General features: G+C 37.4%; 1 long non-coding RNA gene and 2 other non-coding genes across 3 annotated transcripts in view; all 3 read left to right on the plus strand.

The window, feature by feature from the left end:
* The window catches only part of LOC147844918 (uncharacterized), a 66,027-nt gene that overhangs the window by 6,395 nt on the left and 36,396 nt on the right, over positions 1-23,236 (plus strand). The window lies entirely within an intron of this gene.
* Positions 22,545-22,615, plus strand: trnag-ccc (transfer RNA glycine (anticodon CCC)). The gene has a single exon. It is a non-coding gene; the product is annotated as a tRNA-Gly (tRNA).
* On the plus strand, positions 23,022-23,092 carry trnag-ccc (transfer RNA glycine (anticodon CCC)). The gene has a single exon. It is a non-coding gene; the product is annotated as a tRNA-Gly (tRNA).

The following is a 23,236-nucleotide window of genomic DNA, read 5'->3' on the forward strand; positions in this document are numbered from 1 at the left end:
TCACAAATGTTGAAGATGAGAGCCAATCGGAGCGATACGCTCTAACATTGTAGCCAATCACGTTGCAGCGCTTCAACATTTGCATCCAATCGCGGACCGGAATTCTCAACATTTGACCAATCAGAGTCGAGACAATGTTGAAGCCGGGGGGTAGGAACTGTTCCAAGAATCACCGCTAGGTGTGCAGTCAAACAGGTTAGTCAGATGTCAATCAATTTTCTGAACTGAGCCGAAGGTACACGAAGGAATGACGCGGTCCTCTGGAGGCGGGTCAGAGGTCAAAAAAGTTCATTGACCATCAGTGATATTCAACGAACAGCATCATTCGACAGAGCACAGCATCGTTTTGCTTGCAGTAAAGGATTTTTTCCGATAGTGATTTCTTAAAAAAGGTAGGAAAAACTACACAATTGCACGAATTAATGTTTTAGTGTGTTGTATTTCAAATTTGGATACTTTAATTCAAAACCGTTTAATTTATAGGAGAAAAATGTCTGAAAAATCTCATAAAGCCATGTCAGACGCTCACTGGATTTCACGTCTGAAAAAGTTTGCCAGCACAGGAGTTTGGCCATCAAATGAGGGCAACAGGCCAGCTCCTCGACAAAAAAAGTGGCATGAGATTTATCAAAGGGTGTGTATTTCATTTACATGATATAACGTTTGCTCAAATTTGCTTAACAGAGTAACGTTAACTTGTTAGGCTTCAGTACATTCAGTACAGTATCTGTGTAAAACATGTCATACTTGTTTTTAAATATTAAAGTGTTTTAAATTGCATGTATTTTGAGATTTACTTCGAATAATTTAGTAAGTTTGACCATTTATGAGAGAGATCTGAAAAGGTGGGGGAAGGGATTATGAGTGTACAGTATACAGCATGTGGTTTTAAGGCCTGAAATGTTCCTGTCCAGTTCCGTTGATTCTTCTTTTCGTTTTTGGAGATACAAACTGTACGATTACATATTAGACAAATATTAAACACATTCTAGAAACAGTGGTAAATTAATTTATAGAGCTATTGTGTGCTTTATTAAGGGAGTCATTAAGTTAAAGTTCTTGTTTAGTTATAAAAGTTTTTTGTATTGTGTAAAATTATTTAATATATCTTTCATGATTTTTTCAGATTGAGAAATGCCCATTGCAATCTCGTGGGCAGAGGACTTTGCTTGGAGGTGTGCTAAAATGCACATGTGGTTTTCACACTCAAAAGGTACATTTTTGAATCAATACGTGTTTATTTTTATTTACTAGAATGCCTTTCCTTTTTTATGATTATATGTATTTTTGTGATTATTTTCAGCATAGTACTGCTTCTGCTGCTCCAGCACAAACGGTGCAACAACCTGCCCCTACTGTACCTGCTGAGGAGGTGATGGAGACGAGACAACTTGAGGCCCAGCCCCAGCCCCCGTCTACTCCATCAGTGGCATCAAAGATTTCACCGCAATTGTCAATGGTACATTTTTTTTTTAAATCAAAAGAAATGACAATTTCAGTGTTTCAAGAGTTCAAGGTGTTCAAAGTTCAGTTCAAAGTTCAAACATAGGAGAGAAAAGAACAAAAAGCAATAAAAAAGTTGAGGTGTTGCTAGAGACCTGCTTCTTTTCATACCTCTTCTACAGTGGGGGGTAGCAGACACTTGCTGATTGGTCGGTTTGAGTTTCAAAGTGTAAGCTAAAATTTGTACTTTTCTAAACAACGAGTCTGAGGTATTATCTTGAAAAAGATACTTACTTATTTAAAAAATATATAAATATGTATATATATTTTTTTTTTTTTGCTACCACAGGTATGATAATATTTTTTCTTCTGGGAGAAAGTCTTATTTGTTTTATTTCGAATACATTTTTCAAGGTCAATATTATGAGCCTCTTTAAGCTTTTTTTTTTTTTTTTTTTGGCATAGTCTACAAAACAAACCATCGTTATACAATAACTTGCCAAACTACCCTAACCTGTCTAGTTAACCTAATTTACCTAGTTAAACCTTCAACTGTCACTTTAAGTGGTATAGAAGTGTCTTGAAGAATATCTAGTCAAATATTATTTACTGTCATCAGGGCAAAGATAAAATAAATCAGTTCTTAGGAATGAGTTATTAAAACTTTGATGTTTAAAAAAATGTGCTGAACAAATCTTCTCTCCATTAAACAGAAATTGGTGGAAAAAAATAAAAAAGCGGGCTAATAAATCAGACTTCAACTGTATATAACACATAGTGTGATGTTGTAATATACAATGTATGTTTTTGTTGAAATGCATGATGTAATAATAGTACAATAATACTGTATATAACATAATGCAATACTTTATTCCTTTGGTAGTAAAACAAAATATTTGTTTGCATATTGCTCCTTGATCCAGAAAACTATAATTTTAATCAAAGCCTAACATGTCACATTTATTTGCAATGAACCAGTTGTCTAATTAAATCTATTCTAACTTATATCTTATTTCTACCTGTAAAAGTAGCAGAGGTTGGTAGTAAAATGATTGTACAACAGACATATTGAAAGATAGTTTCTAATTGCTTGAAATGTAATGTGATATACACTAATGTTCAAAAAATTATTATTGTTAAAATATAAAAGCTTAATATTAATCATATATTGCAAGAATTCTATTGTGTTTGATTTGCTTATCAATTAAGTAGATTTTATTTGATTTGAATTGTTTGAATAAATTATTCTTTATTTATTTAATTTGCCTATATTATTATTTCACATTATTCCAGTTTTTACTAAATATTTGATCAAATAAATGTAGCCTTGATAAACATAATTAAAACATAAAAAAAAATACATTGAGCAGATCGCAAACCTTTGAACAGTAGTGTACATTTTGCCATTGTGAACACAGTGTTTTTAATGAAATGCTTTTTGTCTTGCCCTTTTTGAGTTCACCAAACCAAGATTTTCCGGATCCCACATTGCTGCAGCAAAGCCAAATCTTAGTGTGGCTAGAAGACTATCACAGGTTGACGTCCAGCCCAGTTCAGCAGTGTGTAGTGCTTCTACACCAAGCACGGCTGTAAGTATTGTCATAATCCACATAGCTTTCTGAGAGAATTTGGTATAAGCATTTGTTTTACGTAAATTCGTATTTTTATTAAGTACAGTCACATTAAATCTCCATAAAACATCTCTGTAGTATTCTTTTAGTGCATAAAAACATATATATTAAAAATAAGCACCATTCTTTAAACTTTTTGTTCTGCATAGAAGCGCTGTGACAAAATTTTACAGTTTAGCAGCAATCATTCATTTCCAATGTATTTTATACATTAATGTTCAAATAAAGTAATGGTTGCAAAAAATTCTGATTAGTTAATGTTACTTATAGATATATATTTACAAAATGCACTTTGTTATACTGCTTGTTTGTACTGACACAGGACCTTCAAGTTTCTGCCCCCGTCCTCACATCCGCAGTGACCAGTTCCACAGAGCCGTCCGGCATTGTCTCAGTAAGTAATTTCATATTTTCTGTCCAAAAAAAGGTAATTTGGTTTGCATATTTGCTGCCCCAGCTGAATTCACACAAAGTGGTTTTAAGACCAGCCAATTAAATTGACTTGATGTTAATTAACTAAGCTTGATATATGTATAAATGTTAACAAAATAAAGAGAGGAAAAAATAAAGCAAAGAATCACAAAAATTACGCCTTCTGTTGTTGATATTTTATGTTCACAGTAGTAAAAGAAAAGAAAATGGATGGAAAAGAAGTAGAAAGGAAAAAGAGAAATAACTGTATTGGAAAATACTTTTGCTTCTTTAAAGAAAATGTTTATTGGTGAAATTCTATTAATGATTTTTGGAATTGAAAAACATAATAAGGTATTTAAAAACAATCACTTAAAATCAAAGGTATTTAGATTATAATCATGATATCATGTGAGGGTACTCACTCAAATATGTAAGGTGCATTTACATTACCAGACTAAAGGTTTTATCTATTTTCCTTCACAGACTCCACCTTCTGGGTCATTGTTGCAAGCTCCATCAGCTGTTCCACTTCCGCGCCTTTGGGCTGAAACCTTGCCACCAGAGGACCACAAGTGGATTGGCAGCAGGCTTTTTAAAATGGGGTCCAAAGGAAAGCCAGAGCTTCGAGACAACCTCCAGCTCTGGTATTACCCTCCACAGCCTGCACTTACATACAATCAGGCTCCAGCTCCAGACAGATTTTTCTGTCATTCACTTTTGCTGTGGATGCCATACAAGCTGTGGAGGGTCAAAGTCCTTTGCCCTAATCCTGCATGTGGACAGCATCAGCTGACAGGTGGAGGTCTGCACAAAAGGGCACGGCAGGTTCTGGACATCGACAGGATGTACAACATGGTTACAGAAACCCTCATCTGTACCAAGTGCAAAGCCTCGCATGTGTCCTGGAGTCAGACTGTCTTGCAGCAGCTGGATCTTGGCCATCGCTCAGAGTTTCGGGTCATTCTCACACAGAAGTGAGTAATTGAACACCTTTATTCCTCGTGCAGTTGTTAACCTATCATCACAGATATATGAAAATACTTTACAAATATATATATATATATATATATGTTTATATTAATATTCTTCTGTTCCTAAGGTACGCCTGTGATATAATCACGAGTCAATTCGCCTACTGCGTGAGCGTGGACTAGGCAACAGCCCCACAAGGGTCATCAAACAACTGAAGGAAAACCACAGTGAAGAGTGGCTCCAGCGTCTGGCCCGCTACACCACTCAGTGTGTGGATTTCCTCAGTGGACCTGGGGTGTTGCCGATCACCTTCCAGGAGCCCCCAGCACCTACAGTTGTGCCAAGCTGCAAGTAGCTCCTCACTGTCTACAGCCAGGACATCTTGACAAGGCTGAATGAAATCCATGCCAGGATAACATCGACCCATGGGTCCATCTTGAAGATGGATTCAACTAAAAAGGTTAGTGGATATTCATCAATTTATAATTTCTTTATTATATTCCAGCATTGGTAAAAACCCTTTGTGTAGTCTGCTTGATCTGACGATACACCATGGTTCTTCTCTTGTCTAATCTAGATCACAAAAAAGCTGGCTGGGACAGCAAAAGGAACAGGACTCTGGCTCACCTCTGTTGGCAATGAGTTTGGTCAGGTGCTGATAAGTGTGCTCACTGCCCAGGAAGGAGCCGGACTGGACAGGATGGTGGATGGGCTGGTCAGAAGATACCAGGAGGCTGGTGTGGATCCACCTGCTGTTTTGTATGTGGACTGTGGGTGCTGCACTGATGTGGGTGAGACCAAACTCAAAGCCAGGTTCAGAGGATGGCCGGAGTTGACTGTGAAATTGGACATCTGGCACTTTATGCACAGGATTGCCGTGGGATGTACAGCTGATGCTAATCAACAGTATCCCATCTTCATGTCACGGATCTCTGCGTGCATTTTTGAATGGGATGCGGCTGATGTTTCTTTGCTACGCCAAGCAAAGCGAGCACTGTTGATGTCCCAAGGTTGGCCTCCGTTGACAGATGCTGATGTCAACAAGCATCTCACCAGGGAGGAGCTGGCTCTCCATTGCTGGAGGAGGACCTGTGGGGAGGAGACTACCATCCTTCTACTTGAACAGCTTCTTACTGAGCTCATGAGCAACAAGGGCAATGACTCGCTGGGCGTTCCTCTTTTAGACAAGGAAAGGATGGAGCACATCTGGAGTGTCCAAAAAGGCATATAAAATGCATTCAGGACCCCCCTGGTGTCGTGCGCTATACTGAAACGGGGAGCATAACCAAGGGAGGTGTTCTGGTACGGACCTACAGATGTGCCAGGGGCTCCACGTCTCTCGAGTCCTTTCATTTACACCTCAACCGTTTCATCCCAGGTATGATTCTGCACAAACATTGTGTAAAAACGCATTAAATGTCTTTGTGTGTTTGTTTTTTAAATAAGTCCTAAACATTGTTTTTAATATTTACAGGGTACAGCGCAAATAGTCTGAACTTTCAGATTTATTTGCTGGAGGGACTAAACAGGTGGAACCAGGACCGGGAGGCTGCTTCCTTGGCATCTGAACCGTCAGCTTTACGCAGCTACACAGGAGAACTTGTTCACTGTGTAAACTGCAACTTTGAAAAGCTGTTTGGGAGAAAAGTGGTGCTCTTGACCGCTTGCATGTTACACTGGTAAGAGATTTTGCTATTGTTAATAAACCTGCAATTTCTGTGTTCTCTCCATCTACTGTATCCAGTTTGATACAGTAGGTCAATGTTCATGAGCTTTGTGCTGTGAAATCTTTGCTTGTCTTTAAATATTTGTAAGAACAAATGTATTGTTTCATGACTATTTACTGAAGTAAAGCAAGATACAAAGTTATCATTACATTATTATTACATGTCATTATCAACCATAATGCTACAAGCTTTGAGGGAAATTTATTTGTACATTTCTCTGTCTTCGTTGTATTTCCATTGCATTTCATTAGATGTTTTGTCCAGAATATTTATTATGTTTTGGATCTCTGATAAAAATGTATGTTTTTGTTTGTTTCTTCCTTGACGTTGAGCTTTTAAAACTACTTGCTACTTCAACACCCAATCAAACATGGCTCTTAAAATTTGTTTATTTATGTTTCATTTATTTTTTTCAAGTGAGCTCATTGGAGTGCAGTATCTGTTCCAGCGGACTGGTCAGGCACTGCAGAACATGAACCCAGACTGTGAGCAGACTGCTGAGCTCATTGAGGATCTCAATGTGGATGAGCGAGAAGAAGATGAGGGCTTCTGTGACATCAGTGAGGATCACACTGTTGTTGATCCGGAGGCTGCTCTGTCACCATCCTCCTCCACATTGAGATCGGGTTCCTCCACTGCAGTCACCAGCAGTGTCGCTTCTTTGCCAGTCTCCACATGCCCTGCACTGGTCCCTGACCCACCTGCGCAGCCTGAAGAACCAATTTCACCTGTGCCCTTAGAGCCAGAAGAGGCTACGGAAGATGATGACGAAGACGATGATGATGGTGATGAAGAGACTGTAAGTCCCACTAATTTCTGTCTTTACAGTGATCTAGAATAATTTTAAAATAAAGTGTAAAGTCAAACACGCATCAGGTTTATTTCCGTAGTGCAGCTTCAACATGATAACAGAAACAATTATGGAATTATGCATTGAAAAATTTAATATGCATGGCAAACCGCGGGCCATTCTGGTTCGATTCCTTCGGTACGGAGACACACTTAAGATCCTCAATGCGGCCAGAGAAAAGGGCAAGCTCACCTATGGCAACTCTAGAATTATGATTTTTCGGGATATGTCATCCACCCTGTTTAGAAAGCGACAAGAATTCAGCGCACTCAAAAGACAGCTACGCAATAATGATGTGTCTTACGCCGTACTTTATCCTTCGACGCTGAGGATTCAGCTGCCTGAGGGACAAAGATCTTTCAACTCCAAGGCATCGGCAGAAACTTATCTTCGACAACATCATCCACATCTGCTTGTCGGATAAGACACTAAAACTATATCGACGAATTCCGGATCATCCAACTCTAACGTTACCTGAACAATCACACCAAACTATGCTAAAAATATACGGTGGATAACTTTCCTCTCGGATGAACATGTAAGAACTTAACGTTAACTCTGTCAAGAGTGATCTTTATATTGAAAAGCTGGCAAGAGAAATATATGTTCATATTTTTGTTCAAATGTTTACTAACTTGCATATTTCGGATTTATCACTTGTTCGTAGTGATTAATACGTTGCTTTAAAGTACATAATATAAGTATTTGTAGGGATATACATAACTTTTTAGGGAGCTTTAAGTTTGGACAAGAAGTCAAGGTCGACTGTATGATGCAGTGCACACTCAGTCATGGGGGTTTAAAGTTTCACACTTCGTTTGGGGAAGTGGTGGTAGGGGGGATTGGACAGAACACATATTCGATTTATTTAGGTGTTGGGCTGTTTAACCATATGTTCTCAAGGCACTTAGGAAATAAAACATTAATTTATAGTTAATGTCAGATACACTGAAATATAAATATGTGACTTGGAATGTTAACGGTTTAAATCAAAGACTTAAAAGAAAAAAAGTAATATTATACCTCAGAAAGCATAATATTGGAATTGCCCTTCTACAAGAAACACACTTGACTGATCCCGAACATCTAAATCTTAAAAAGCAGTGGTCTGGACAAGCTTTTTTTTCTTCCTTCACATCGCAAACAAGAGGGGTGGTTATACTTATTGATAAAAACGTTCCCTTTAAAATGGAATCTGTTGATAAAGACAAAGCAGGCAGGTATATTATTTTAAGAGGAACGATTGGGATGCAAAGAATAACCTTAGTAAATATATATCGTCCTGAAATGGAAGGTGCCGATTTTATTCACAATATATTCTTTAAATTTGCTTGCCCAACTGCAGAGCTGATAATTGGAGGAGACTTTAATGTAGTTTTGGACCCAGTGTTAGATAGATCATCTACTAAACTGTTACCCTTAAGTCAAGTTGCTAAAGCTCTAAAATACGAACTTTCAAGTTTTAATTTAATAGATGTATGGAGATTTAAGAATAAAACAAAAAAAGAATATTCCTTCTACTCGCATAGGCATAATAATTACTCCAGAATTGACTACTTTTTTGTTCCAAAAGCGAAGGATTATTTGATTGAATTGTGTGAGTATTTACCAAGAATATTGTCAGATCATGCCCCGTTACTTATTTCAGCGCAATGCTCTCTGGAAATGCCTAATTATAAGCTTTGGAGATTTAGTGGCCATTTACTAAATAGCTCTGACGCATTAAGCTTCATAAATAGTAATATAGAACATTTTATTAGTACAAATAAAAGTTCTGCTTCTTCGGGTGTAATCTGGGAGGCCATGAAGGCATTCTTACGGGGTCAAATCATAGCTTTTTCTTCCGGTAGAAAAAAACAATATCAAAAACAGTTACAATCACTTGAAAAAGAAATCTCAGTAATGGAAAGGGAACATTTTAGAAATAAAGATGCTCAGCTGCTTCAACAATTGCAGTCAAAAAAAATCGAATATGATATTCTATCATCCAAAGAAGCAGAAAATGCACTTCTCAGATCACGGCAGAAGTATTACGAACATGGAGATAAGATCGGGAAAATGCTAGCATGGCAAATAAGAAAAGAATAAATTAGTAAATCTATACCTAAAATATATTCATCCGAAAATAAAATTATTAAACACCCCAAATTAATTAACCAAGAATTCTTAGATTTTTATAAGTCACTTTATAAATCTCAGGGAATAGAGGAGGCGACGATTAAAATGTTTTTAAGTAAATGGGATATACCAGTCTTAAGTGATAATGATCGAGAAGAACTTGAAAAAGAAATTTCGAAAAAAGAGATGCAATTTGCAGTCACTGCTCTAGCCGGGGGTAAAACACCTGGGTTAGACGGGTTTTCGATGGATTTTTATAAAACTTTTTTTTCTAAATTAGCAGACCCGTTGTTTTCAATGTATACAGAGGCAATTCATAAAAAAGAATTACCAGAGACTTTAAACCAGGCTTTAATCACAGTTCTTTTAAAACCTGGCAAAGATCCTAATCTATGTGCTTCCTATCGGCCAATCTCACTGCTTAATTCTGATTATAAAATTCTCACCAAAATGATTGCATTACGTTTAGAGCGGGTACTGCCTAGTTTGGTTCACATGGACCAAACTGGATTTATCAGAAATAGATCCTCTTTCGATAACATACGGAGGCTAATGAATATTATTTATTCAGCAAAACAAATTGATTTTCCGGTGATTGCTCTTTCTTTAGATGCAGAAAAAGCCTTTGACCGAGTGGAATGGTCTTATCTGATTGCGGTTTTACAAAAAATGAATTTCGGTCCAAACTTTATTGAGATGATTAAGATGTTGTATAGGAATCCATCGGCAGCCATCCGTACTAATTCTGATGTATCTGAACATTTTTATTTATCAAGAGGAACCAGACAGGGATGTCCCCTCTCCCCGCTACTCTTTGCTCTAGCGGTAGAACCGCTGGCTATTGCAATACGGACACATAAATCAATCTTTGGATTAGAAATAGGAGGTTGTATACACAAGATATCATTATACGCGGACGATGTGATGCTATATCTAACTAATCCTGATTTATCTCTATCTAATTTGTCTCAACTCTTAGAAAACTTTAGGGACATATCTGGCTATAAAATTAATTTTATTAAAAGCGTTATGATGCCATTGAATTCGGCTGGGGAGAAAATACCCTTAGATAACATTCCTTTTTTATGGAATACTGAAAAAATTGTTTATTTAGGACTAAATATTCCTTCGAAGTTGGAAGAAGCATACTCTTTGAATTATTCCCCATTACTTAAAAAGGTAATTTGAGATCTGGAAAGATGGAATCCACTACCATTATCACTAATTGGCAGGATAAACTGCATAAAAATGAACATTCTTCCTAAATTTTTATATTTGTTTCAGACCCTCCCTATTTCTATCCCACAAAAGTTTTTTAGGAATCTCAACAGCTCAATTAGAACTTTTATTTGGAATAAAAAAACTCCAAGGATTAAACTTAGGACATTACAGATGACATCCAAAAAAGGTGGACTACAACTTCCCGATTTTTTGTTTTATTTCTGGGCAGCACAGATGAGAGCAGTGTGGTTTTGGCAGATGGAGGGTACACTGTTAAAAATTGTCCCGTTAAAAAACAGTAAAATACTGGCAGCTGCAGTTGCCAGCAATGTACTGTTATTTTACAGTATGTTGCTGTAAAAATACATGGACTACATTGATTTACACAATACTCAAGTGAACTCATTTTGCTCACTGAAAGCAACTGCCTCAACTTGGTCAACTGCTGAATGAGTTTATGAAGTAATGTGCTATATATGCTTAGAAGCATACTTATAATGATAACTTATTTTAGTTAATTAGAAAAGTTCGGTTTAACTCTATTGTCTTATTTTTCACAACAGCACACATACATGTAAATCTGGAATCACCAGAGAGATTCTGACTGCATCAGCAACTAAACAGCCGCTATCTTTAAATAGAGAAACATGCAGAATAACATCAGCAGTTCATTGTTCATCTTTAACTCATACACTGGCTCTACTCTCCTCCACAACGGTGACAGACAGAAGAAATTAGCTTCAGGTTTTACAGTAAAATACTGTTTTTTTCCTTGATTTAACGGTAATCTACTGGCAGCTGTGGTTGCCAGCAATATACTGTTTTTTTACAGTCTACTTCCGTTGTGTAAATTAACAGTATATTACTGTTAAAATACATTTTTACACTGTGTTTTTACCTCTCACACCTTTAACCCTTTAAACCCCAGAGCATATACTTCAGTTTTAATTGAAGTGTCCACACTACTGAGTGTTCAAGAAACATGGAGCAAAGCTGAAGTAAATTCATTAATTAACTGACTAATTAAATGATAATTGAGGATTAACAATGAACAAATGAAATGAAAAAACAAGAACAGAACATACAAAACTTTAGTCACAGCTTTATAATGAAATAACCTGAAGAACAACAAATGATCAAATCATTTAAATGATCAGCGGATGATTAAACAACTCTACAAACATCATCACCAGCTACACTTATTACTTAATACATGTATTTTTGTATAACATTTACTAAAGTTCTTCTTGAGAAAAAGTGAAAGTTTTACGTCACCATCATGGAGAACAGAGTTTGCTTTAGTTGGGCTCTTAGCTCTGTCATATTTAACATTTATATATCTTGGCTGCTGCAATTGTTAAGATCTTTGTTTAAAATGCTCTTTTGTTGTGGCAAGCCAGCCAAAAACCTAAATAAGATCTGGTGATGTTCATATTGCTATTAAATGGCAGAGTCTGTTCTCATTTAATATAACAAAATTTACTGCTCCTATTCAATGTTTAATCTATTGTTTTACATTATATGTATATATATATATGGCAACGATTTCTGGAAGTTTTTAAGAATATCTTGGACAATAACACTGCTCTATGGTGTAAATCGCACTCAAAGAGACATCAATAATCAGCATATGAACCTCAATAATGGTGACAACAAATTTAACAAAATTAAAAGTTTAACTCACAAACAGGCAACTGAAAGTCTAAACATAAACAACAGCAGAATCAAACACAAATAAAGAAAACTGTTAGACCATTATACAACATTTATTTATACCGCAATGCATGCTGGGATATTTGAACAGTGCCACTCCCAGCATGCATTGCAGCATGAAACATTTGAGATGTTACCATTGTTGAGATACAAGGTCAGATTCATGAGGTCTGAGTGTGTGTTTGTCATAACTGAACTGTTTTTGCATGTTATTTTTTAACTGTTAAGTATTTATGGAGGTATCTTTTCTGTTTCCACTTCTCATTAATTAAATTAATACCTGCAACTAAGCATAAAATCTATTGCATGTGGCCCTTCTTCCAGATTTATAACAAAACATTTATCAGAACTAATTTCAGACAAATAGATTTCTCTAATTATTGACTTTCCAACTTTATTGCTATAGTACAACAGTTTTGTAAACTCTGTTTTACAGCAGTTTGAAAGTCTTCTTAAATGAGTTCAAGGGTGAAGAGCCCAACTAAATCACTCCATTACGGTGACACAAAAAACACCTTAATTTCTGTTGGATCTCAATGAGAATAGTATGGACGTCAAATCAGTCAGTAATAAGTGTGTGTCTGCTGTTGTTTGTGGAGTTGTTTAATGATCCTCTGCTGAGACTGAAGCTGTTTTATTCTACTTGATTTTATTTAATGTTGTAACTCAAGTCACTGTTTGTGTTTCTTGTTTATTTTCTTCAGTAATTGTAATTATTAACAGCAGGTGTTCATCAGTGTCTGAATTCACTCATTAGTGTTCATTAAAACTGTCAGGTGAACTATATTAGTTAACTAGTGTATGGAATAGTGAACAAGGGCACAAAGTGTGATTTCAAACACAGACTTCAAAACATCGAATCTGAACTCTGTTAGCTCACAGTTTTCTGCAGTTGGTTACTGTCTCGAAAACAAAAATGTTACCCAGAAAGCACTGTTTTTAACAGAATATTACTGTTTTAGTGAAAAAACATTATTTTACCGTAGAATCTGACCGTTTTTTAACAGCAATTTTTTACAGTGTACATTTTTACCCGCATGGTTACAAATAGAAAAATATCATGCAAGGGAAATACCTTTAGATAAGGCCTTATTCATCCCTTTGAATTGTGTTATGAAGGCAGTTAGTAACCCATTCATTAGGCACACTTGCAAATTGGGGTTTGTAATCAAGAAAAAAAATAATTGGCTACTTTCAATGTATAATAATACTCCGTTTCACTGTAACCCATCTCTTCCTGAAGCATTAAGAGATGGAATAACACAATACTGGTATAAAAAGGGAATACAGATGTTTGGAGATTTATATGAGCAGGGCATACTAATGACATTTGAACAATTGAGATTAAAGTTTTCCCTTCCAGTTAAACATTTTTTTAAATATATTCAGGTGAGACACTATATTACCACAATGCAAAAGGGTAATTTAGGACCTCTATCTTCCCTTCCAATAGATGCTATTATAAGAAAGAGAAAAGAACCCAAAGGATTTGTGTCTTATATGTATAGCAACCTTAACGATTTGTATGAGATGGAAGTGTCATCTTCAAAACTTAAATGGGAGAAAGATTTAGAATGCATGTTTGATCAAGATACTTGGGAACATATCTGTAAAAGTGCCCTAACATTTTCATTTAATAGTAGACATACATTAATACAGTTTAATATTTTACACAGGGTATATTATACACCTGAACGATTGCACAGAATAAGTGATTCATATTCAGAACATTGTTCTAGATGTAAGATTGAGGTTGGTACATTATTTCATATGTTTTGGACATGTTTCAAACTTAAAACCTATTGGAGAAATATAATACAAACTATTAGTAAAATTGCCAATGTTAACCTTTTACCTGATCCAAGATTTATGTTGTTGGGGGATGAGTCGGTTCTTCTGTTCGATCAAAGGAAAAATTTACGTTTAATTAAAATGGCTCTGATAGCAGCAAAGAAATGCATTGCTATACATTGGAAATCAGTAGAACCACCAAGTCATATTGTATGGCTTAGAGAACTTTCTTCTTATGTTCCTGTTGAAAAAATAATGTTTAATCTTAAAAAAAACTCTTCAATGTTTGAGAAGACTTGGGGTAAATTTATTGAATACATGAATAACTTGGATGTTACATTGACTGAAAATACGGATGGAAAAGAATGACACTTCATTGCTTTAATCCTGTATTTGTCATTATTGTTTGTTTATTGTTTATTTCCTCCTAATTTACACATCAGCTCGATGTCTCACAAGTATGTCTGTTTAAGTGTTCTGTCTTATGAGGGTGGGAAAGGGGTGGAGGGTGGTTAGAAAAGAATGTTTACATTTATACTGAAATGACTCTGTAAATTATCGATGTGAAAATAATAAAAAATATATTGATTAAAAAAAAAAAAGAAAAATTTAATATGCTATTTTATTTTGTTGTGCTTTCATTAGGCTGTTGACTACCAAAATATTCCGGGCTTCCAGCATGTGGACCTGGACAGGCTGGCTGAATATCTGGTTGAGCTTCGGACCCACAAAAGCCTCAGCCTCACCAACCAGGAGGCCAACGAGATCATTGGTCTTTGGCAAAGCCTGCATGACCAAGACAAGAAGCGGGTGGTGTATGCAGCTCGACACCAAAAGCGACTGCTGAGTGGGCGATTTAAAACACCCAAGAAGCCCACTCACACCCCTGGCGTGGAGAGCACTACCAGATGTGTGCTGGGTGCAAGCAGTGCTCCTGCTCAGTGGCCTGACTGTTGCCGTCTTGTGGAGACCATCTTTATTAGGCTTTGTACCATCCACCCTAGTCCCAAGCGAAAAGGCAAGGGAACCCTTTCAAGATGGTCTCTGATCCTGCAAGACTACCGCAGGATTAGGCAACTCGTACTGGGCAACAGCTTGGTAATGGGAGGTACATCCATGCAGCTGGTTGAGGTAAGCCAGAATACCCTGATTCAGTGGTTTAATAACAGACAGAAGAAACAGGAGCTGTCTGTGCTGCTTCAGGGTATTCAGTTGCCTCAACACCTCCCAGAAGCTTAGGAGCCTCTCCCAGTTGCCAAAAGTCTTCGGACAGAGCCAGACCAACCAGGAGAGCAGCACCAGTATGTGTTGCCAGAGAGCACAGCAGGTCAGGCAAGGCAGAGGCAGACATCTGTTGGACGACCCCCACTCAGACCCAAGGCACCAGTACAGACCCAGGTCATATTTACACCACCAGCACCTGGAGCATCGCTGCAGATGGTACCCAACATATACATCCCAGCTACACCAGGGTACCAGGATATGCCGATGTTTCAGGGTGTACCAATGTTCCAGGCTGTGCCAATGGTCCAGGGAATCCCTATGGCCCAGGGTATCCCGATGATGCAAGGAGTGCAGATGGCCCAGGGTATCCCAATGGTGCAGGGGATGCCACTCAGACAGCCACCACTTCAGCCAACAATGTCCAGTACCAGCTCACAGCCTGCTGCATCACCGTCCACATCTGGAGCCATTCCCAAAAGACCGTACCGGAGAACTGTTCAAGCGAACACTTGTAAAAAGTGTGGGCAGTTCAAAACAAATGCCACAGGCCATAGCCAACTCAGGGGCAGGGTGTACTGCCCACAGACTGAAACTTTAACTAAAGAAGAGTGGCTAGAGGAAATGAAAAGGACCAACCCAAAATAATGTGTTTGTTTGTGTATGTATATAGTGTAATAGTTCTTCAGTTTATTCAATTTCACTTGCTGTTAGTTTATATTTTTATTTAACATTTTCTTTAAATAGTGTATTTATTTTGTTGACATTTTATTTAACTTTTATATTATTTATGTGTGTGCGTGTGTGTGTGTATAGTGTTTACAGTTTATAACCATAATAATTCAATTTATTCTATTTCACTTGTTTTTTTGCACATTTTACTTTTTAATAATTTATTTTGTTAACATTTTATTTAACTTATTTATTATTTATATGTGTGTGTATTTATATAGTTTATAACCATAATAGTTCTACAGTTTATTCTATTTCACTTGTTGTTGGTTTCTATTTTATTGCGCATTTTATTTAAATAGTGTATTTATTTTGTTAACATTTTATTTAATTTATGATTTATATATGTGTGTGTGTGTGTGTGTGTGTGTGTACAGAGTGTATAAAGTTTACAACCATAATAGATCTTCAATTTATACTATTTCACTTGTTGGTTTCTATTTTATTTCACATTTTATAAAAATAATTTATTTTGTTAACATTTTATTTAACTGTTTATTATTTATGTGTATGTCTATAGTTTATACACTTTATAACCATAATAGTTCTTCAATTACCTTGTTTGATTCTGTTTTATTGCACTTTTTATTTAAAGTTTATTTATTTTGTTGACATTTTATTTAACTTATTTATTATTTATATGTGTGTGTATGTATAAAGTGTATACAGGTTACAACCATAATAGTTAAATTTATTCTATTTCACTTATTGTTGGTTTCTAAATTTATTTGACATTTTATTTAATTTGTTAATTTTGTATTTATTCTGTTAATATTTAACATTTAATTTTTAAGAATTTTTATTCCATGTTCATTACTGTTTTGTTGACCATTGTTAAATAAATATTGCATTAATAAATGTCCTTGACTTTTAAGTCCACTTTGTGTCGGTTTCTGTTTGTATTTAACGTTTTATTAACATTGTTTATTTATATTGTTAATACTGTATTATTAATAACTAATTTATTATTTTTACATTTTCTACTCTATATTCATTACTGTTCTGTTGACAATTGTTAGATAAATAATGCATATATAAATAACTGACTACTTGACATTTAATTCCATATACACTATGCACACTATATACACACACACACACATATATATATATATATATATATATATATATGTATATATGTGTGTGTGTGTGTGTGTGTGTGTGTGTGTACACTATATACTCTATGACATTTCTATAGATCATTTGTACATCAAAATACAAAACAATAATAACCATAAGCATAACAATGCTACAACAACTACTAAATAATGACACATTCAAGTTAGTATGCTTTATTTTTCATGAAAGAATGTCAAAAAACACAAGAATAAAGCGCTTAGGCATATTTTATTTACCTTGGAGCATTACACATTTAAACAGTTAGTTTATTGAGTAATAATTAACCAATAACAATAAAGCGTCTTTAGCTGGATTCGAACCCCGGTCTTGGTGAGCACCTGCAATTGAAATCAATGTATCTAAAATTGCGTTGTTTTAACACAGAACAGTATCACTATGCGTGATGTAAAGCAGGTGCAGGGAAGGCGTGTCCGGGAAGCTTAGAATTCGCCCTTTCCTTTCTTCGTTTTTTCCCCCTCTTCTTCCCTTTTTCTCTTTCTTTCTTCCCCCCTTTCTTACCTTCTTCGTTGGACGATTGTTCCCCAGCTTGAACGCAGCGCCTTAGACCGCTCGGCCACGCTACCTTGCCAAGCTGCTTTACCTGAGCAGTTTTTGCACCAACTTGTTTCAAGTAGCACAACAGCGCTGGGAAATCAGTTGAATTTGGCCATGCATTGCTGGAGCTCCTCCACAAAGAAAGAGAGCTGCTTAATACCAGCTTAGGAAGCAATCCCACCTTCCTGTCAACCACAGTTCTGTCTCTATTTGAGCACACCTCAAGGCATTTGAAGTCTACTCCATACGGCAGCCAGCTGCGATACATTTAAGCACCTGATTACAAGGTAACTGTTAATGTTTTAGTGTGTTGTATTTCAAATTTGAATACTTAAATTCAAAACCTTTTATTTATAGGAGAAAAAATGTCTGAAAAATCTCATAAAGCTATGTCAGACGCTGACTGGATTTCACGTCTGAAAAAGTTTGCAAGCACAGGAGTTTGGCCATCAAATGAGGGCAACAGGCCAGCTCCTCGACAAAGAAAGTGGCATGAGATTTATCAAAGGGTGTGTATTTCGTTTACATGATATAACGTTTGTTGAAATTTGCTTAACAGAGTTACGTTAACTTGTTAGGCTTCAGTACATTCAGTACAGTATCTGTGTAAAATATGTCATACTTGTTTTTAAATATTAAAGTGTTTTAAATTTCATGTATTTTGAGATTTACGCTGAATAATTTAGTAAGTTTGACCGTTTATGAGAGATCTGAAAAGGTGGGGGAAGGGATTATGAGTGTACAGTACACAGCATGTGGTTTTAAGGCCTGAAATGTTCCTGTCCAGTTCCTCTTATTCTTCTTTTCGTTTTTAGAGATACAAACTGTACAATTACATAATAAATAAATATTGCACACTCTAAAAACAGTGATAAATTAATTTACAGAGCTATTGTGTGCTTCATTAAGGGAGTCATTGAGTTAAAATTCTTGTTTAGTTATAAAAGTTGTTTGTATTGTGTAAAATTATTTATTATATTTTTCATGATTTTTTCAGATTGAGAAATGTCCATTGCAATCTCGTGGGCAGAGGACTTTGCTTGGAGGTGTGCTGAAATGCACATGTGGTTTTCACACTCAAAAGGTACATTTTTGAATCAATATGTGTTTATTTTTATTTACTAGAATGGCTGTCCTTTTTATGATTATATGTATTTTTGTGATTATTTTTAGCAGAGTACTGCTTCTGCTGCTCCTGCACAAATGGTCCAACAACCTGCCCCTACTGTACCTGCTCAGGAGGTGATGGAGACGAGACAACTTGAGGCCCAGCCCCAGCCCCCGTCTACTCCATCAGTGGCATCAAAGATTTCACCGCAATTGTCAATGGTACATTTTTTTAAAAATCAAAAGAAATGACAATTTCAGTGTTTCAAGTGTTCAAGGTGTTCAAAGTTCAGTTCAAAGTTCAAACATAGAAGAGAAAAGAACAAAAAGCAATAAAAAAGTTGAGGTGTTGCTAGAGACCTGCTTAAAATAAATTGAGTAAATTAGTTTAAATTAGGTGGTAGTTTCTAATTGCTTGAAACGTAATGTAATATACACTAATGTTCAAAAAAATTATTATTGTTAAAATATAAAAGCTTAATATTAATCATATATAACAAGAATTCTATTGTGTTTGATTTGCTCATAAATAAAATCGATTTTATTTGATTTGAATTGTTTGAATAAATTATTCTTTATTTATTTAATTTGCCTATATTATTATTTCACGTTATTCCAGTTTTTACTAAATATTAGATCAAATAAATGTAGCCTTGATAAACATATTTAAAACATTAAAAAAATACATTGAGCAGATCGCAAACCTTTGAACAGTAGTGTACATTTTGCCATTGTGAACACAGTGTTTTTAATGAAATGCTTTTTGTCTTGCCCTTTTTGATTACTGTTTTTTTGACCATTGTTAAATAAATATTGGATTAATAAATGTCCTTGACTTTTAAGTCCACTTTGTGTTGGTTTCTGTTTGTATTTAACATTTTATTAACATTGTTTATTTATATTGTTAATACTGTATTATTAATAACTAATTTATTATTTTTACATTTTCTACTCTATATTCATTACTGTTCTGTTGACAATTGTTAGATAAATAATGCATATAAAAAAAACTGACTATTTGACTTTTAATTCCATATACACTATGCACACTATATACACACACACACACACACACACACACATATATATATATATTTATATATATATATATATATATATATATATATATATATATATATATATATATATATATATATATATATATACATACATATATATGTATATGTATATATGTGTGTGTGTTCACTATATACTCTATGACATTTCTATAGATCATTTGTACATTAAAATACAAAACAATAATAACCATAAGCATAATGCTACAACAACTACTAAATAATGACACATTCAAATTGGTATGCTTAATTTTTCATGAAAGAATGTCAAAAAACACAAAAATAAAGTGCTTAGGCATATTTTATTTACCTTGGAGCATTACACATTCAAACAGTTAGTTTATTGAGTAATAATAAACCAATAACAATAAAGCGTCTTTAGCTGGATTCGAACCCCGGTCTTGGTGAGCACCTGCAATAGAAATCAATGTATCTAAAATTGCGTTGTTTTAACACAGAACAGTATCACTATGCGTGATGTAAAGCAGGTGCAGGGAAGGCGTGTCCGGGAAGCTTAGAATTCACCCTTTCTTTTCTTCGTTTTTTCCCCCTCTTCTTCCCTTTTTCTCTTTCTTTCTTCCCACCTTTCTTCCCTTCTTGCCCTTCTTTGTTGGACGATTGTTCCCCAGCTTGAACACAGCGCTTTAGACCGCTCAGCCATCCTGACATGCTTGACTGGTCTGAGCTGTCTCCTAGAAGCCAGACCGCAGCACCATGACATGGAAGCTGGTGTTTCACAGTTTGCCCAGGTCCAGCAGTCTGCCTTCTTGACGCAGTAGGCAGCGCATCAGTCTCATAATCTGAAGGTCGTGAGATCGAGCCTCACATGGGGCAGCGTGCTAACTTTTGGCACATGGAAGCGCTTAGATGACTGGGTGGCATTTTTTATCCCCTTCCGTGTGGATCATGCTTCCCCAGGGCGAAAAAAGCTACAGCTCCTCTGGAGGCCTGGCAGCGTGAAGTTCCAAGAACATTTCCTGAGTCTGAAGCAATGATGGTAAGATGCCTCCATTCCTATCACGTTGTCGCTTGACGTTCGGCGTGGATCTATCAAATGTCATGAATTAACGTTGTGCGAGGATTTGACGAAAAGTCCTGCGAATCCCATTGCCTTAAAAATCAATGGCATCCCAGAACATTCCACTACATGGCATTCCAAGACAGTTCTTTTAATCCCCTTTCGGTTCACTTGCATTAAAGCTTTCGTCCATTGTTTTTTTTTTCATATGCATCTTTTTGTGGACAATACCTTGATCAGAAACGCCTTAAAACCTACAGTCTAAAGTGCCCATTAAGTCTGCCAGGGACACTGCTACGGTGCATGAACTTTGGCTCAAAGAGATTGATGCTGTGCTTTGTCAGTGTTACTGTATCACTCGGACATGGCACCAAAGAGTTAAAGAACTGAGCCTGAACAAGTAGCCAAAAATCCGGTTTGTCAGATGTGGTATTTGAACCCACGCCTCCAGGAGAGACTGTGTCCTGAACGCAGCACTTTAGTCTACTCAGCCAACCTGACAGGCTTGACAGGTCTGAGCTGTCTCCTAGGAGCCACAAAGCACAAAGGCAAAGAACAACATGGGTCAGCATTGGTGGTTCAGTGGTGGAATTCTCGCCTGCCACGCTGGAGACCCGGGTCCGATTCCCGGCCAATGCAATTCCTGTTTTGTGTTGCTACTCTTTCAGCTCTGGGTAACAGCCTTGCAGCAATCACACCCCACTAGGACAGTAGTATGTGCATATCAGCATTGGTGGTTCAGTGGTAGCATTCTCGCCTCCCACGCGGGAGACCCGGGTCCGATTCCCAGCCAATGCAATTTCCTGTTTTGTGTTGCTACTCCTCCAGCGCTGGGTAACAGCCTTGCAGCAATCACACCCCACTAGGACAGGTCTGTTAGCATATCAGCAATGGTGGTTCAGTGGTAGAATTCTCGCCTGCCACGCGGGAGACCCGGGTCCGATTCCCGGCAAATGCAATTCCTCCTTTGTGTTGCTACTCTTCCAGCTCTGTGTAACAGCCTTGCAGCAATCACACCCCACTAGGACAGTAGTATGTGCATATCAGCATTGGTGGTTCAGTGGTAGCATTCTCGCCTCCCACGCGGGAGGCCCGGGTCCGATTCCCAGCCAATGCAATTTCCTGTTTTGTGTTGCTACTCCTCCAGCGCTGGGTAACAGCCTTGCAGCAATCACACCCCACTAGGACAGGTCTGTTAGCATATCAGCAATGGTGGTTCAGTGGTAGAATTCTCGCCTGCCACGTGGGAGACCCGGGTCCGATTCCCGGCAAATGCAATTCCTCCTTTGTGTTGCTACTCTTCCAGCTCTGGGTAACAGCCTTGCAGCAGTCACACCCCACTAGGAGAGTTGTGTAAGCATATCAGCATTGGTGGTTCAGTGGTCCAATTCTCGCCTCCCACGCAGGAGACCCAGGTCAGATTCCCGCCCAATGCAAATCCTGTTTTATGTTGCTATTCTTTCAGCTCTGGGTAACAGCCTTGCAGCAATCACAACCCACTAGGACAGCAGAATGAGCATATCAGCGTTGGTGGTTCAGTCGTAAAAATCCCAGTTGTGACATGCGAGGTCCGTTTTCTGGCCAATTCAATTCCTGTTTTTTGTTGCTACTCTTCCAGCTCTGGGTAACAGCCTTGCAGCAGTCACACCCCACTAGGGCAGCGTTATAAGCATATCAGCATTGGTGGTTCAGTGGTAGAATTCTCGCCTGCCACGTGGGAGACCTGTGTCCGATTCCCGGCCATCGCAGTTCCTTTTTTGTGTTGCTTCTCTTCCAGCTTTGGGTAACAGCCTTGCAGCAATCACACCCTACTAGGAGAGCAGTGTGAGCATATCAGCATTGGTGGTTCAGTGGTAGAATTCTCGCCTCCCACACGGGAGACCTGGGTCCGATTCCCGGCCAATGCAATTCCTGTTTTGTGTAGTTAATCATCCAGCTCCGGGTAACAGCCTTGCAGCAATCACACCCCACTAGGACAGATATTTGAGCATATCAGCATTGGTGGTTCAGTGGTATAATTCTCGCCTCCCACGCGGGAGACCAGGGTCCGATTCCTGGCCATTGCAATACCCGTTTTGTGTTGCTAATCTTCCAGCTCTGGGTAACAGCCTTGCAGCAATCACACCCCACTAGGACAGCAGTATGAGCATATCAGCATTGGTGGTTCTCTGGTAGAATTCTCGCCTGCCACGTGGGAGACCCTGGTCCGGTTCCTGGCCAATGTAAATCCTGTTTTGTGTTGCTAATCTTCCAGCTCTGGGTAACAGCCTTGCAACAATCACAACCTACTAGGAGAGCAGTGTGAGCATATCAGCATTGGTGGTTCAGTGGTAGAATTCTCGCCTCCCACACGGGAGACCTGGGTCCGATTCCCGGCCAATGCAGTTCCTGTTTTGTGTAGTTAATCTTCCAGCTCCGGGTAACAGCCTTGCAGCAATCACACCCCACTAGGACAGATATTTGAGCATATCAGCATTGGTGGTTCAGTGGTATAATTCTCGCCTCCCACGCGGGAGACCAGGGTCCGA

The sequence above is a fragment of the Danio rerio genome, chromosome 4 (genome assembly GCF_052040795.2).
Source record: "Danio rerio strain M-AB ecotype USA chromosome 4, GRCz13ab, whole genome shotgun sequence".
Taxonomy (NCBI): Eukaryota; Metazoa; Chordata; class Actinopteri; order Cypriniformes; family Danionidae; genus Danio; species Danio rerio.